This window comes from Schistocerca americana, chromosome 1, assembly GCF_021461395.2.
Source record: "Schistocerca americana isolate TAMUIC-IGC-003095 chromosome 1, iqSchAmer2.1, whole genome shotgun sequence".
Classification (NCBI taxonomy): Eukaryota; Metazoa; Arthropoda; class Insecta; order Orthoptera; family Acrididae; genus Schistocerca; species Schistocerca americana.
Genome location: NC_060119.1, coordinates 326,881,101 through 326,898,153, shown reverse-complemented (window position 1 = coordinate 326,898,153; position 17,053 = coordinate 326,881,101). Strand labels below are relative to the sequence as shown.

The following is a 17,053-nucleotide window of genomic DNA, read 5'->3' as shown; positions in this document are numbered from 1 at the left end:
TGTTAGGATTTCGTCACCTAAATCGGTAAAAATAGAACCCTACTAGTCTCAATTTTGTCCACGACTGTACACTGAGATGACAAAAGTGATGGGAGAGCGATATACTCAATACAGATGGCGGTAGTACGCATACACAAGGTATAAATAGGCAGTGCATTGAGCTGCCATTTGTGCTCCGGTGACTGACATGAAAAAGTTTCCGACGTGATTATGGCCGTACGACGGGAATTAACAGACCTTGACTGCGAAATGGTATGGTAGTTCCATTTCGAAAATCGTTAGCGAATTCAATATTCAAAATCCACATAGTCAAGAGTGTGCCGAGAATGACTGGTTGTAGGCATTCACGGACGACGCTGTGGCCCAAGGCCTTCACTTAACGACCGCAGAAATCAATGTGGGACGTACGACGAACATATCCGTAATGACTTGGTGTTAATGGGCTATGGCTGCAGAAGACTCGAGCGCCTTTGCCAGCAGCACGACGTCGCCTGCAGCGCCTCTCCTGGTTTCGTGACCATATCGGTTGGACCCTAGGCGACTGTAAATCCGTGGGCTGGTCCGATGAGTCACGATTTCAGTTTTTAAGAGCAAATGGTTGAGGTCGAGTGAGGTGCAGATCCCACGAAACCGTGCACCCCAGCTGTCAACAAGGTACTTTTCATGGTGGTGGTGGCTCCATAATGGTATGGACTGTGTTTCCATGGAATGGGCTGGGTACTCTGCTCCAACTGAATCCATCTCTGGCTGGAAATGGCTATGTTCGGCTTCCTCGAGACCATTTGCAGCCGTTTCTGAACTTCATGTAACCGAACAACGACGTCAAGGCACCAGGCTACAGTTGTTCGCCATTGGCTTGAAGATCATTCTGGTCAGTTCGAGGGAATGACTCTCTTACCCAGATCGCCCGACAGGAATCCCATCGGAGATTTATGGGACTTCAGTGAGAGGTCCGTTCGGGCACAACACTTTCGCAATTATTGACGTCTATAGAGGCATCTGGCTCAATATTTCTGCACGGGATTTCTGACGTCTTGATGAGTACGTTCCACGTCGAGTTCCTTCACTACGCCGGGCAAAAGAAATCCGACACGATATTAGGAGTAATCCCATGACTTTGGTCACCGCATCGTATACAGAGTGAGTCATGTACGACGTAACACCTCTTTTATTTTGTGAACTGTTCCAGATATCAAAACGAGACTTCTGGCAAATGAATTTGTGCTCAGGCGAGTGTACTTTAGTATATGACAAAGAATGGTAACTACCGTATGGCTCGAAATATTGAAGCCAGTTTGATTTATTTGAATAAAATGATAAACTATTTTAAATGCATCCGAGAGGGCTTGAAAGGCGAATACTGCAGTACAACGCTTGTTAATGTTGATCTTGTAACCCTCAGCAAAATACTCCAAGAATTGTTCGAAAACTGAAAAGCAAGTCGGGCGGAATCGGCTGTTGCGTTGTAAACAGGCTAATGACAGGCTACGTCGTTTCATCAGTTTTCGACTGTTTACACGTCCGCATTGCAGAACTAGCAGGAGTGGTGTCATCTGTCGGGAGTTCATTTTTGCCTTAACATCTTTTACGGCGAAGACATTTACAACAGTGAGGAGATTTTGAACGTGCTACTTTTATACGGCGAATGGAAGCACAAGAAGTATTGCCAAGGAATTTGCAATCAGCCAGAGGATCAGTCACCTCTTCCATCGTAATAAATTCCATCCTTATCACATGTTGGCAACGGCCTTGCCGCAGTGGATACACCGGTTTCCGTCAGATCACCGAAGTTAAGCGCTGTCGGGCGTGGTCGGCGCTTGTATGGGTGACCATCCACGCCGCCATGTGCTGTTGCCATTTTTCGGGGTGCACTCAGCCTCGTGACGCCGATTGAGGATCTACTCGACTGAATAGTGTCCACAAAAAATTATCACAACGCCCGGGAGAGCGGTGTGCTGACCAAACGACCCCTCCTACCCGCATCGTCAGCTGACGATGACACGGAGGTCGAATGGTCCCGATGGACCATTTGTGGCCTGAAGACAGAGTGCTTTGTATCGCCTGTCAGTGTATATGAGACACTCTCCGGACGTAATTTCGAAAGTCGTACAAAATTCTGTTGGTTTCTCTGCGTCGCATGGGACACGACACTGCGTTTTCCAACGTGCGCTCTTTACCGACGAAGCAACTTTTACAAATCACATGGTAATGTAAATTTATGTATCAGGCAGTTGAAAATCCTCACTGGATTTGTCAGGTACAGCAACAACGACCGTGAGGCTAAAAAATATTTTGCATCATCGTAAGAAATTCCATTGTGCAGCCTTACTTCACCCTGTAACACCAAAAATAGAGATAAAATACTTTCTGCACTACACATAATTTTAGGCCGTTTAATATAAGTTCATAGATTGTACTGTTCTTTTAATTCTGAATCTGTGAGTTTTATTACAGAAACTGTATTTAACATGTAATAGATCTATTAGTTTATTTATTTGTGAATCTATATAATCGATTGTAATGATATTCAAATATTGTAAATTGATGGGTAACAGCCAAGGGAGCTTCATTTAAATGCATTGATAACAATGACAAAATGGCAGTAGTAGTGCCGTTGTTTATGTTTGCATGTGGGGAGTCTCCGTCGAACTGCGAGCGGAGAGGAGGCAGAGCAGCTTGAGTCATGAAAGAGTGCTGAAGCGTTTGTTGGGCGTGACCGCAGACCCAGTGTGCAGCCATGATCGCTGCAGTGCAGGCGCACCTGTTCCCTTAACCCGCCGCTATTGAGAGCACGGTCGGAGCGGACAGGTGGAGGAAGCTGCAGTTCCGTCGCCTGTCCCATAATTATACGTGGGTCTGGAGACAACTCGTTGTTCTCGAACAGCAGCAGCAACAGCAACAGCAGCAGCTGAGAACTGTCGTCAGCTACATTCTTCGTCGTCCGTAAACAGCTACAACATCGTAAGACAGTTAACTGACAGAGTATAATTACGAGGTCACTCCTAAAAGAAATGCAAACTATTTTTGTAAAAATACAGTTTTCTTTCTGCATGTGTGAAACTTTTACAGATACATCCTTCCCGCTTGTTTTCAAACTTAGTTCAACCTGTTTCCGTGAGTGGCGCCGTCACAGCATGTTTTCAAGATGACTGCTACACTTGACGTTCTTCAGAAGCAACGTGCTGTCTTAGAATTCCTGTGCTGTGAAAACGAGATAGTGGGAAACATCCACAAGAGGTTGAAAAAGGTGTACGGAGATGCTGCTGTCGATCGCAGTACAGCTAGTCGGTGGGCAAGCAGGTTACGTGATGAAAGCGCGCACGGCAATATTGAGGATTGTCCTCGCAGCGGCAGGCCTCGTACTGCACACACTCCAGACAATGTGCAGAGAGTTTACGAATTGGTGACTGCTGACAGACGCATCACAGTGAACGCATTATCACGCTACGTTGGGATAGGGGAAGGACGTTTTTGCAGAATACTGAAAGTGTTGGCGTTAAAAAAGGTTTTGTGCCAGGTGAGTTCCCAGGATGTTGAAAATGGCTCACAAAGAAACAAGAAAAATGGTATGCAGTGAACATTTGGAACAGTACGAGAATGGTGGAGATGAATTTCTTGGAAGAATTGTGACAGGTGATGAAACATGGCTCCATCATTTTTCGCCAGAGACGAAGAGGCAATCAATGGAGTGGCATCATGCAAATTCACCCAAGAAAAAAAAATTCAAAACCACACCTTCTGTTGGAAAAGTGATGGCTACGGTGTTTTATGATTCCGAAGGACTCTTTCTTGTGGATATCATGCCAAGTGGAACCACCATAAATTCTGATGCATATGTGACGACACTGAAGAAACTTCAAGCTCGACTGAGTCGTGTTCGACCACATCGGCAAAAGCAGAATGTTTTGCTGTTGCACGAAAATGCACGGCCACATGTCAGTCAAAAAACCATGGAAGCGACCACAAAACTCGGATGGACAATACTGAAACACCAGCCTTACAGTCCTGACCTGGCTCCATGTGACTATCTCTTAGGCTAGGTTAGGTTAGTGTTTTTTAACGTCCCGTCGACAACGAGGTCATTAGAGACGGAGCACAAGCTCGGGTTAGGGAAGGATGGGGAAGGAAATAGGCCGTGCCCTTTCAAAGGAACCATCCCGGCATTTGCCTGAAACGATTTAGGGAAATTACGGAAAACCTAAATCAGGATGGCTGGAGACGGGATTGAACCGTCGTCCTCCCGAATGCGAGTCCAGTGTGCTAACCACCGCGCCACCTCGCTCGGTATATCATCTCTTAGGGAAACTGAAAGACTCTCTTCGTGGAACAAGGTTTGAAGATGATGACTCCCTTGTGCACGCTGCCAAACAGTGGCTCCAACAGGTTGGTCCAGAATTTTACCGTGCGGGTATACATGCGCTGGTTCCAAGATGCCGTTAGGCAGGTGAGAGGGTTGGGAATTATGTGGAGAAATGAAAATATTGTTCCTAAAGGATTTATCTACACACTGTAAACCTTTCAAACATGTAGAATAAAAGATGTACTTAAAAAAAATGGAGTGCATTTCTTTTGGAGTGACTCTCGTTATATTGTACCGGCATTACACAATGGCATTTCTTTAATTAACTTTGGCTAACTTCTTTTAATAATAACCTGCAATAGTTAAAACTTGTAGGGCACCTGTGTTGTCACTGACCTCAGAAATTTTTACGAAGCATGGCTCCTTTCCTCTCCATGCAATCCTTGAGTGTCGTAAGAATATGAAAACTGATTAATCATTCATTGCTAGTTTTGTTTGTTTGCTAATGACCAGTTTCAGTCTAAATTTTACTGCCTCAGTACCTGTTCAGTCTTGAATTGCATAACAGAGGCTTAACAAATTTGCAATTTTGAGTATTAGCTTCACTCACATAAAGTAACGTAAAATTACACTGGCGAAACTAGTAACTAAAGATACAGCGCTAATGAGGTATGCGAAATTTCATCCATACTGTTTTTAGCTCAGCGAGTGACTTCTGTTGGCTTTGCATTACTTTATTGATCTAATGTTAAGAGTAAAACCAGTTTAATTCAAGTAAATTCAATTCAATCTTTCAATAATCAATAGTGAGTTGCTTGCCTTTTTCTAAATTTTGGTTTAGGTTACGTTGGGGTTACTGAAAGTCATGATTTACGTAACCAAGTTTCGACTGCCGCCAGTCATTTATTTAACCAGCAACTTAACTTTGCTTTCAAAATTTAGTATTTTAGATTAAGTAACTGCAAAATCAGTGGTTTCTGATTCATTTATTTCCTCGTTAACTTTTATGTTGTAGAAATGCTTGACAACCTTCCGTTGCGACGCCAGTGATTGTTTGGTTAATTTTCTTTGCCATTACCTTTTTTGCAATTTTGGATATTCTTTGCCCTATTGCCTGGCGACCCCTTAGTTATCACTTTTTTCTTTTTGCTAATCAGGATTTTCTTTATTAAATGTTATGTGTATCTTTTCTCCCCCCTACCCTACCCGTGTGGTTCGTGAGTGGTTGCACTAAATTCCACCCACTTCAAAATTATTATCAGTACTTAGATTAGGTTTAGAATAGATTCTTCCTTCAGAAGAGTCTGTTCTAGATCTTCCCCCTTCTAACCGGTATTATTTTTCAACGGTAACGATACTCTTACTCACTGTAAAATTTCATTTGGCATACGCGATCACGGTCAATTATACTGCAATCCAGTACGCCGATTTGGAAAGGGGAGGGGGGGGGGGTTACAACCCCAACAATTTTAAATTCCTTTCCTACGAACAATCTGTTATTCTGGAAGAGCTACCACTGGATAAGCGATAGTGTTCGTGGTTCCAACACGACGGCTCACCAGCTCACTCTCCCCCGTGCTTGAACGCAACCACCGAATGAAAATTCTCCTGGGAGTTGGGTAGGACGGAAGGCAGCAGGACGACAGCTGGCCACGTCTCTTCATTTAATTTCTCTCGATTTATTTCTATGGGGAGTATTGAAACTTAGGTCTATCTTGAATCGCCAACTACACCAAACGATATGTCGAAATGCCACAGCATGCTACGGCGTCTCATTCAATGAACTTTCATCTGAATATCTATCTCTTGAACGGCGATTGCAAATGTGCTTTACAGTCAATGGTAAACACTTTGAGCAAATACTTAAGTGAAATTTAAAACTAAGTTTCGTTAAGGAAAGCATTTATTTTGTGGTTGACGCGTCGTCAGTCATTTTGATAAACTGTTTGGTTCATTTAAAGTGTATTCTATCTAGTTACAATTTCGGACAGTACTTATAGACACATTTTTCAGACAACTGGTGGCTCACTGTAACAAGCATTCAGTTGTCTGAACAAGTAAGCAACGGTGTGGAGGGTTTAAATGGAAAACTGCCTGACGAAACTGAAGCTGCTTCCACAAAAACCTGAAAGCGTACACTAATTTGAAACACTTTTCAGAAGCCCTATCTAATGCTCCAAAAGCTGGCATATGCCATAGTTCAATACACAGAAACCATAGCTAGCCCCGTATCAATGTTGTGTAGGAAATGAGGTTTTATCTTAGTAGCGTAGACCTGTCTTGCCGCATACAAAGATGAAGCCTTGCGTGAGAACGCTGCTTGGCGATTTTTACAGTGTAATAGCTAACTCCGAGCACATTGCTTTCCAAGTTAAGTACATTCCTCGAACTTTGGCGAATAGTTTCAGCCTCAACATTAACAAGCATTACATAATTGTATTCATCTCTTCAAGCGCATTCAGATGCCACTGGAAAGTAAGTCAAATTTAAAAAATATGTTCTTCAATATCTCGGTCGGTTAAAGACTTAATACACTTTATCACAATCCTTTGTATGTGACCCTTAGCGTACTTTCGTTTGCCGAAAACCTCATTTCAAAATAAAACGGGTGTTATGTCACATGTGACATACCATGTATTTAGAAAAAAAGGTGAGCTAGAATGCCCTCGTTATTCTGCAGTTATCTGGTATAAAATCCAGGGAGCGCAAGGCTATCTGCAACAGAAACCAAACGGCAGCTCTAACAGTTAAAAGGACAGAGTTGAAGCCAGAACTTGAGGAGAGAGTGAGACATTGTGGTAGCCTATCTCTCATAATATTAAATCTAGACAGTGAGTCATCAGTAGAGGAACAGTGAATGAATTTTCAAAAGGAGTTTAATTTCAGGAAGAAGAAATAAGAACTTGGATTTGGAAGATTAGTTGAACGGAATGGATACTGCATTGAAAATAGTTATGACGAGAATATTAATAAAATTAAAACGAGGGAAATTACTGTAGCTGAATTAAATCGAGCGATGTTGAGGGAATTGTATAGGAAAAAATAGCAGCAGGTGTGTTTTGCTATTTGAGTACCAAAATAGCAAGGTACTAACAACAACTTGTGGTCCGACGGATGCTGACTCATTACAGTTTCTCTTACAGCCTACAGCTGCGGTAAATTTCGCATTCTTCTGATAACTATTCCACACTTTTGTGGCTTTGTATAGCTTTCGCTCTACTTTGTGAATTTATACGACTGAAACATAGTTTTGCCAAATCGCCTGTTGGCTACTATCTCGGTTTCTACGGTCGATGTTTGTTTGATCAACCAAAGACAGAAGCCAATAGCCAATCTGTCAAAAAGTGGCGACGAAATCCTCGACACTTTTATAGCATACATTTTATACAATTTCAATTTTATTTGGCTGTCTAATAACGAAGCTTACATTCCTGATAAGGTACTTACATTCGTTGCTCCTTATCCCCAGACTTCGCAAGTCGTGGAAAAGCGAGAAATTTATACTTGCGATGGGATCATCTGTATATATTTGCAATAATTTGGTGAATTTGTAATTACTGCGTTGATATGACTCCGTATTTTCGTGATTTATTTGTCGTAAGACAGCAAACAGATTACCTTATGACATCCTTCACCATTCAAGTTAAATATCTTTTCCCTTTGCATTACTGATACCTCCTAAAGGTACTGTTATATCAAATGACTTCACAACCATTTTTCCGCACCACCACACCACCACCATCCCTTTCTTATTAAACAAGCATCTGCTATGTGTTATTCATAGTCTTAATTTTTCTACTTATTAATCTTTAATTGTCTCTGCATTAACTGTTTGTATATCAGGCTGCGAAGTTATTAATTAACTCTGATCTCCAATAGTTTCGACAAGAGAACTAATACTGGTAATCAAATCTTATCGCTACAGGTACACTATAAACGCCTGTATTTCATGTGTACAATTTCCTCGTATATGCAAGATTCAGCACGCACTTTTTATTTCTAACCATGAATAAATGTTTTAGGGTTTTTTCAGTTATGGAATGAAAGAAATTTCATGAATTTCAGTAAATTAAGCGTAGATGCTTATTTTCACTGCTCGTTGTGAGTAGGAATGGCAACGCTTCACAATTGCTAAATATGTAAGGGAATTAGATAAACGTCCTAGTCTCCCTCTCTTTGTCTATCTCCCCCTCTTCCCTCTTTTTTTCTATTTCTTACTCCCGCCTCTCAGTCCTTCACCAACCCCCCCCCCCCCCCAGTTTTTTTCTGTCCATGTTCTGCTACATCATCTATGTCAATATCCTCCTTTCCTCCTGTGTCCACTACCTCCCAGCACTCTGTCTGCCCCCCCCTCCCCCCCAACCCGTCTCTGACCTTGAGCGTTCCTTTATTCTGCACATTTTGATTCGTCAGTAGTATTCTAACCATTAGCGGATTAACCATAAATACAACTGTATTGTGAAAACCTATGAGGAATAAAAATTAAAAAAAACTGAATGTTATCTGTACAGTTTTTGTTTAAAAACTATATAATGACAAGGAAAATACAGGATGGGTCAAAAAGGATTTCGTAACTTTGGTGTGATATAGAAATTTTTTGAGATAACATACAAAATCGTTAGATGTGCCATTTCGTAGCTGACAACCTTAAGTTTCACATCAAAGTGTCATGTATCATTTTGGTTCGATGTGACTGCCATTTGTGATGCTGGAAACACCCACCGGTAATCAATTTATTTTCACGCTCGTTTGCAGCAAATCGGAAGTAACTTGTGCAGCGGCAGCATAGATTCGATTTTTCGGGCCGGCTAAATTGTTTAGTGAGGGAGGAACGTAACGCACGATCCTTAATGGAACACCAGAGAAAGAAATCCAATTGTGTCAAGTCTGGGAAGCGAGGTGGCCATGCGATTTGTCCTTCAAGGCCAATCCGCAGACCTGGAAAGCGATTATCGAGGAAACCTCGAACTTCCGTGAGGAAATGAGGTGTTGCACCGTTTTGCTGGTAGTAAGCCATACCATCTCGGTCATCTTCATCGATCTGTGGAATTAAAAAGTTGTTGTCGTCTCATGATATCAAAACACACTGCGAGCACGCTCCGCACCAGTGAAGGTATTCATTTTAACTGTGTATTACGCTGGCGCTCCTGGTGGCAGAATGGGGTAATGATACACTATACGAATAAAACTTGACGTTGTTTGTTACAAAATGACAGATCTACCGACTCTGTAAGTTACCCCAGTAAATTTCTTTATCATTCCAAAGTTGTAAAGTGCTTTTTGACTCCCCTTGCGTATGGGAGAGGCAATTCGGCTAGTGGTTTAAATACCTTGCTATTGTAGTTAAAACTGACAGCGCCAAAGAAAACAAGACCTCACACTTTCACAGCAAAGCGTAGCATAGCATTTCGTTTCTCGCAGTCGGTTTCAACGGAAAAGTATATAGTATTGTGTCTAATCTAAACGTTTTACATTGTATGCGTGAGTGTAGTTGTCTGTCTAGACATTCATCAGTGTTGGGTGTACAATTTCGAAGTAAATCGCAGAAGAGCTCTTTGGTCAAAGTGTTTTCAATTTTAATTGTAAAATATATATAGGTTTGTGTATAAATAAACACACGGCCTTTGACGTACTAAATGTTAATCACAGTATCATGAAAAATCTAATGAAAGCTAGTCAAGTCCTTTTCGAGATTTGTCTTCATTCTGTACATAATTTTCTACAATACCTGAGTTTTGTATCTTAACTCTTGTGCTTCTTTTGTTATTTTGTCGTGGGTTTACATTACAGTACTAATTAGGTCTTACTACGTATACCTTTGCATTGTCTTTTTTATACTTTGTATATATTTAATATTCGTATACTCTTGTTTTGTTTATAAATCCGTAAATTGTTTTATACTGAATTATGCAGTATTTTTCCAACACTGATTTGGGTACTTACTTCTTTACATGCTGGTTTGCACGTTGTTCGCTGAATGTAATTTTGTAGCAATTGTGCATTATGTCATACACTAGCACAAAAGGAAAATTATTGTTTGTTAAAGTTTAGTGTTTTCATTAACTGTGCATTATTGTTGTATATAAAAAATTACGATGTTTCGTAGTCGTGAATACTGTCGTAACACGTAGCGGCTGTCTTGACTTCGATCACTGTACTGTAAAATCAATTTGCACTTACTGGCAGCACTGAAGGCTGAATACATACTTCGTCTCCGTATTTGCACAGATGAATTTCTGGTGAGGGCTTTATTTCGATGCACAATGCACGTCTTATGGTACTACCATAATGTTCCTTCACTGATACCAGGCATGTATGGCGAAAGCCGGAACGCGTAAGGCATAATAAGTGAATGAATACTTTGGCCAAGACATATAAAAGTGTTTGAGGAGACAGAAGATTTCCAAACGTGGCGGTCAAAAGTAACTCTGGAGAATCAAAGAGATAACAGAAGGAAATAGAAATAGCAGAAGGAAAGGAGTCTCGCTGCATAAATTGAGTAAAAGAAGGTATACGTTGAGAGGACACTCCATAATGGATGAAAGTATAGCTGATTTTGGAGAGGGAAGGCGTTAAAGTGTGTAGACGAAGATCAAGACTTGAATAGAGTAGATCTAGGTTGTAGTAGTTATGCAGACATGTACGATTAGTAACGCGCAGTGTATATGCTACCGAAGAGGACTGCATTAAGTTAGACAAAAAGAGAAACAACAGTCTGCAAATATCGGCAAAGCACAATGTAATCTAGGTAAATATATGTTAATGAGAATGGGTATGAGAAAAACTGTTTTCTTCTAATACGTTAATAGCATGTTGCTCCGATAACCAACATGGATTAAATTTCCGGGTGTAACATTGATGAAACGACGCGAAATGGGACTACCACATATCGTCAGTTTCAGAAAACGCCACTGGCCTACTACGGCTTTTCGGGAGCGTCCTGGGGAAGTGTAGCGCACCTTTACAGGAGATCGTGGACAGAACACGTGTCCGGCACTTTCTGGAGTGCTCCTCGAGTTTCTGGGATCTCCAGTAAGTCCTATGAAAGGAAGACATCCGAGCAATTCAGAGGTGTCCTACTAGATTTGTTACCAGCTGGTTCAGTCGGCACGAGTATTACCGAAATACTATGTGAGACGATCATCTCACGAAACACTGTGTAGGGAACTTACAGAATCACTCTTCGCGACAGATGATTCTATTGCGTCCAGCGTTCATCTATCATAAGCAGAAACAAAGTTTGATTATTTATGGAACAAAATGCGCATCAGTTGATAGTAGTTTGTTAATTTACTCTACGACGGGTTTCGAAGCATAAAGCTTCATACGACACGGAAAACTTGTGTGTGGGATTGGGGGGGAGGGTGGGGGGCGTGGTTGATGGCGGGGGGGGGGGGGGGGGCGGAGGTGGGAGGGAGTACGTTTGTGGACGAAGTCAGGCAGCCACTCATCGCCAGCATAAAGTTCAGATTAGCCTTCGAGATTGCAAAACAGTCGGCAACATTAATGCTCTCGCCGTCCTTTTATCAGTAATATCCAGCCCACTTGTCGAGTATGGTCATTGAGCAGAAAAATGAAGGGAAAACACGGACACCTCCTAGCTGGACTGACGGACGCTTAACAAGCATTACATTATAATTTTTGTTTTCTTTTTTGACATTGTAAACTGGAAGTGCGTCCGTCCCCGGTAGCTGCGTGGTCAGCGCGACACACTGTCAATCCTAAGGGCACGGGTTGATTCCCGGCTGGGTCGGAGATTTCCACCGCTTAGGGACTGGGTGTTGTGTTGTCCTAATCATCATCATTTCATCCCCATCGAGGCGCAAGTCGTCGAAGTGGCGTCAGATCGAAAGACTTGCACGCGGCGAACGGTCTACCCGACGGGAGGCCCCAGTCACACGACATTCGCATTTAACTGGAATTGTGCAACCTTTGTAATTTATCACATATACAGGGGATCTGTGAACAAAACAAGTATGAAATTAGAAAAGCATTCTCAGAATAAGCACCTAATCTCTCTCCCCACTAATCTTGCCATCTGTTTAACAAACGGGATCAGAAACGACCGATAAACCCAGTAGCATACTCGTATACAACCGCAACAAGATCTCTAAAATAACTGTAGTAGCAAATTAAGCCTCAAGCTACGGTCGCACGTTGCTCACAGTTTAAGCGACCGCACGAGACTTAATTCGAACTGCCACTGAAAACTGGAACAACATTCCCAGCCCATGCGATGTTCAAATGAAATGTTTACAATGCTAAGCAATTAAATAAGTAATATCTGTTAAAGGATACGTTCAAGTTTTGGAAGGTGAACAAGTATATTCAGAGCTGTTCAGGTGCCAATCGAGAACAATACGGACAAAGGCCGCCATCTGTAACACAGATCCTTAACAGGCTCAAATAAATATTGGCACTGAAAATCTCTTGCCACCATAGAAACGCACACATCCCGTGGTGAACAGGAGTCCTCCTGGAATGTATCACGACGATTAGCGAATTTTAACAGACTGCCTGATTCGTATTACCAGGCTGCTTGTTCCTTGGTCAGCAGTCGTAACTCACAATTTCGTAAACACAGCAATAGCGAGTCTGCTGTGCATACCCATTAGCACTACAGTACATTGAGCTGTAAGTAATGAAACGAAGGTGCTCTAACTCTACTCCTATTTAGCGCTGTACAGCGTAAGGCAGTTCTGCCCCAATATCAACGCCAGAGTATGTGAAGCAGTAATTAAGGTATCGAACGCGTATTATTGAGAAAAACAGATTGCTGGCATTCGGTGTAGCGAGTTTCCAGTGGCAAAAATGATGTGAAAAAAAAACAAATATTCTAGAAGAAAAACTTGGTAGAGAAATGACCATGTTGGCTGCTATAAGTAAATAAAAATAAATGTCAACTAAGTTACTTGAAAAACTATAGATACGGGTTAATTTTAATACAACTTTATCTATGTCAGTGCGCGTTGCGAGCTCTCCTCCGTGTTCGATACAGTTCTACCTACATCATCAGAACGTTTACGTCGGTTGTTTTTGGAGCACTGTAATTGCCCTGTAAGAAACAAGCAATTACTTTGGATACCATGTTTTCCAAGACGTATGTTTCGGTCTAATCTTAAAGTTACGTACACTTGCCTTTATTCTGTGGTCTGTGACAGCTTATCTCTACATACATGAAACATACATTTTTACATTGAGTGATGTGCTGATGCAGCTCTTTATTCAACATAACGTGAGCGTACGTTTTTGTTGACATCGGAAACTAAATATCATGTATGTTAAGAAAACAATTCATAACCTCAGGGGTTTGGAGTTACTACTGACGAGCTACAAACTTTTGCAGTTATGAAAAAAATGTTACATGTAGTGTGGTAGTCATTACTTTACCATACTGTTTGTTTACCTTAATTATTTGTGCTAGATTGTTTTCAAACAAGTAACTGCTTTTTCAAAAAAACTATGGTAGGTGTGGGAGCACGCATCATACGAATGAAACTGTCAACGTTACGGCCGCTTTTACTGGCAGTTCTCATCGGGGTGACGGACAGCAGTCGAGACGTCTGTAGTATCGCATATGACGCGCCCACACACACCCAGAAGCGTTTTATTCAAATGGACTCTGGCCGCGAAAGGATTTTGCTTATTCCGATCAGTGGAGCACAAATATAGTAGACGATTAGTTCAATAAAATAGCTACATTAGCAATTAGCAAATTTTAACGACAGACTTTGAATGATTATATATCTAGCTGAACAATTAATTTCTGGCTAGTATTCGTACTGTAGAGTGAAAGTTAAATTGGCATATTTAAATGTAAGAGTGTATTATTTCTGACGTGCTGTCACGCTTCCATGTAGGATAGCTTTGGAGATGTTCACTTGCAGCCATATATTTTTGTTTCTAGGAGCAGATTCTTATGCTTACCTTCGTCGGCCATCTGCAGCGGTTTTTTATTTTGTGCTTTCAACAACATGTAAGCAACATGAAAGACAAAGATGGAATTAATTCAGCTTTTTGAGCAACGATCGTATATGTGTTCATGGAACTGTATATTTAAATTTATTCCTGTAAGACTTGTAAAAGTCTCTGGATATGAATTGCGTTTAAGCTTGTATTTTATTAACAACTGTATGACTTTCTGTTCTCTTTGATGTTGTGGATTGCTTAGTCCTTTGTTTTCGTCACCAATAAACCCCTGATTGTTAATGAATCGAGGTCGCATGTATAAAACAGCTTCAGAGGCCTGATAACTTTACAAATTAATTACGATAGTGCGTTAAATATTTGAAATCGAGCATGTGAGAGAGATAAAGTTTAGAAAAGGTTCGAAATTGTGCTTAAGGTTTGTTGGAAGTTGCTAAGTGCTCTCATTACGAAACGCTGGATGGATATTGTATGGGTAATTTGCCGTCCATTTTAAGCAAACGCAAGTTTTTCACGTATATCAATGTTTATGACGTCATATCTCCCAAACTATGTGTCGTAAAATGATATAATTTTTCAAGTACATTCATTGATACATGTAGATAGTGTCTGCAAAACTGTGTTGCGAATGGAGTCACTAGTAAAGTAGTAATAAATTAAAATATCATACCCGCTCTACTTCTACATCTACATCTGCATGATTATTCTGCTATTCATATTTAAGAGCGTGGCAGAGGGTTTTTCGAACCACCTTCAGTCTCTTTCTCTACCTTTCCACTCTCTAACAGCGCATGTAGAAAATGAACTAAAACCTTTCTGTACGAGCTCTGATTTATCTTATTTTACTATGATAGTCATTTCTCCGTAGTTAGGTTGACGACAGTAAAATAGTTTTACATTCAGACGGAAAACACCTTTGTTTTAATGCTTCTGCCAAACTAACTTGCTTATCATATCCGTGACACCCTCTGCCCTACTTCGCGATAACACAAAACGAGCTGCTCCCGTTTAAACATTTTCGATGTACTCTGTCAATCTTATTTGTAAAGAATTCCGTATAGTACAGCAATACTCTAACACAGGATGAACAAGAGTACAGTAGGCAGATTTTTAGTAGCGTTTTTGCTTCTAAGTGTTCTACCAATAAAATTTAGTTTTTGGTTCGCCTTACCCACAACATTATCAGTGCGGTAATTCCAACTTCAGTTGTTCGCAATTGTAATTCCTTGGTATTTACTCGAATTGACAGACTTTAAATTTGTATGATTTATTTTGTAAGCGAAATTTAAGGGATTTTTTCTTTTTCTTTTCTTTTTTTTTTTTTTACTCATGTGGATGACCTCACACCTTTCCTTATTGAGAGACATTTGCCACTTTTCACGCCATTCAGATATCGTGTCATAGACATTAAGCAATTGATTTTGATCCTCTGATGATTTTACCAGACGACAAATGACACCATCATCTACGAACGATCTAAGAGTCTGCCCGTATCACCTTGTAAATCATTTATGTACAGCAAGAACAACAGAAGGCCTATAACACTTCCTTGGGGAACGCCGGATATCACTTATGCTTTTCTCGATGATTTTCTGTTTATTACTACGTATTGTGTCCTTTCTGAGAAAAAAATTTCGGATCCAGTCACGCAGCTGAAGCGATACTCCATGGGCACGCAATTTTATTAGAAACTACTTGTAAGGAAACGTGTCATAAGCCTTCTGATGATCTAGAAATATGGAATCCATTTCAGATCACCTGCAGACAGCACTCATTACTTTGTGCAAATAGAGATCCAATTGTGTTTCATAAGAACGATATTCTCTGAATCCGTGCTGAGTATATACCAACCGTTACTTTCGAGGTAATTCGTGATAATCGAACAGAGTATATGGCCTAGAATTCTATAGCAGATCGACGTTGGTGATATGGGTTTGTATTTCAGGGGATTACTCCTGTTTCCTTTATTGAGTGTCAGTGTGTCCTGTGCAACAGTCCAGTGTTTTCGTAAGTAAGTTTCGTCAAGCGAGCGGTTGTTTTCGATTACTAAGTATAGGGCTATTTTAACAGCATACGATAAAAGGAACATTATTGGTATGCTATCTAGACCAGAGGCTTGCCTTTATTAAGTGCTTTAAGGCGCTTCGCTATACCGAGGATATCTACTTCTAAATTACTCAGGTTGGCAGTTCATCTACATCTACATCTACATTTATACTTCGCAAGCCACCCAACGGTGTGTGGCGGAGGGCACTTTACGTGCCACTGTCATTATCTCCCTTTCCTGTTCCAGTCGCGTATGGTTCGCGGGAAGAACGGCTGTCTGAAAGCCTCCGTGCGCGCTCTAATCTCTCTAATTTTACATTCGTGATCTCCTCGGGAGGTATAAGTAGGGGGAAGCAGTATATTCGATACCTCATCCAGAAACGCACCCTCTCGAAACCTGGCGAGCAAGCTACACCGCGATGCAGAGCGCCTCTCTTGCAGAGTCTGCCACTTGAGTTTGCTAAACATCTCCGTAACGCTATCACAGTTACCAAATAACCCTGTGCCGAAACGCGCCACTCTTCTTTGGATCTTCTCTATCTCCTCCGTCAACCCGATCTGGTACGGATCCCACACTGATGAGCAATACTCAAGTATAGGTCGAACGAGTATTTTGTAAGCCACCTCCTTTGTTGATGGACTACATTTTCTAAGGACTCTCCCAATGAATCTCAACCTGGTACCCGCCTTACCAACAACTAATTTTATATGATTATTCCACTTCGAATCGTTCCGCACGCATACTCCCAGATATTTTACAGAAGTAACTGCTACCAGTGT

At 41.2% G+C, this 17,053-nt stretch overlaps 1 pseudogene; it reads left to right on the top strand.

Moving 5' to 3' along the window:
- The first annotated feature begins 1,739 nt into the window (after positions 1-1,739).
- LOC124556765 lies at positions 1,740-1,857 on the top strand (annotated as a pseudogene).
- The last annotated feature ends 15,196 nt before the right edge of the window (positions 1,858-17,053 follow it).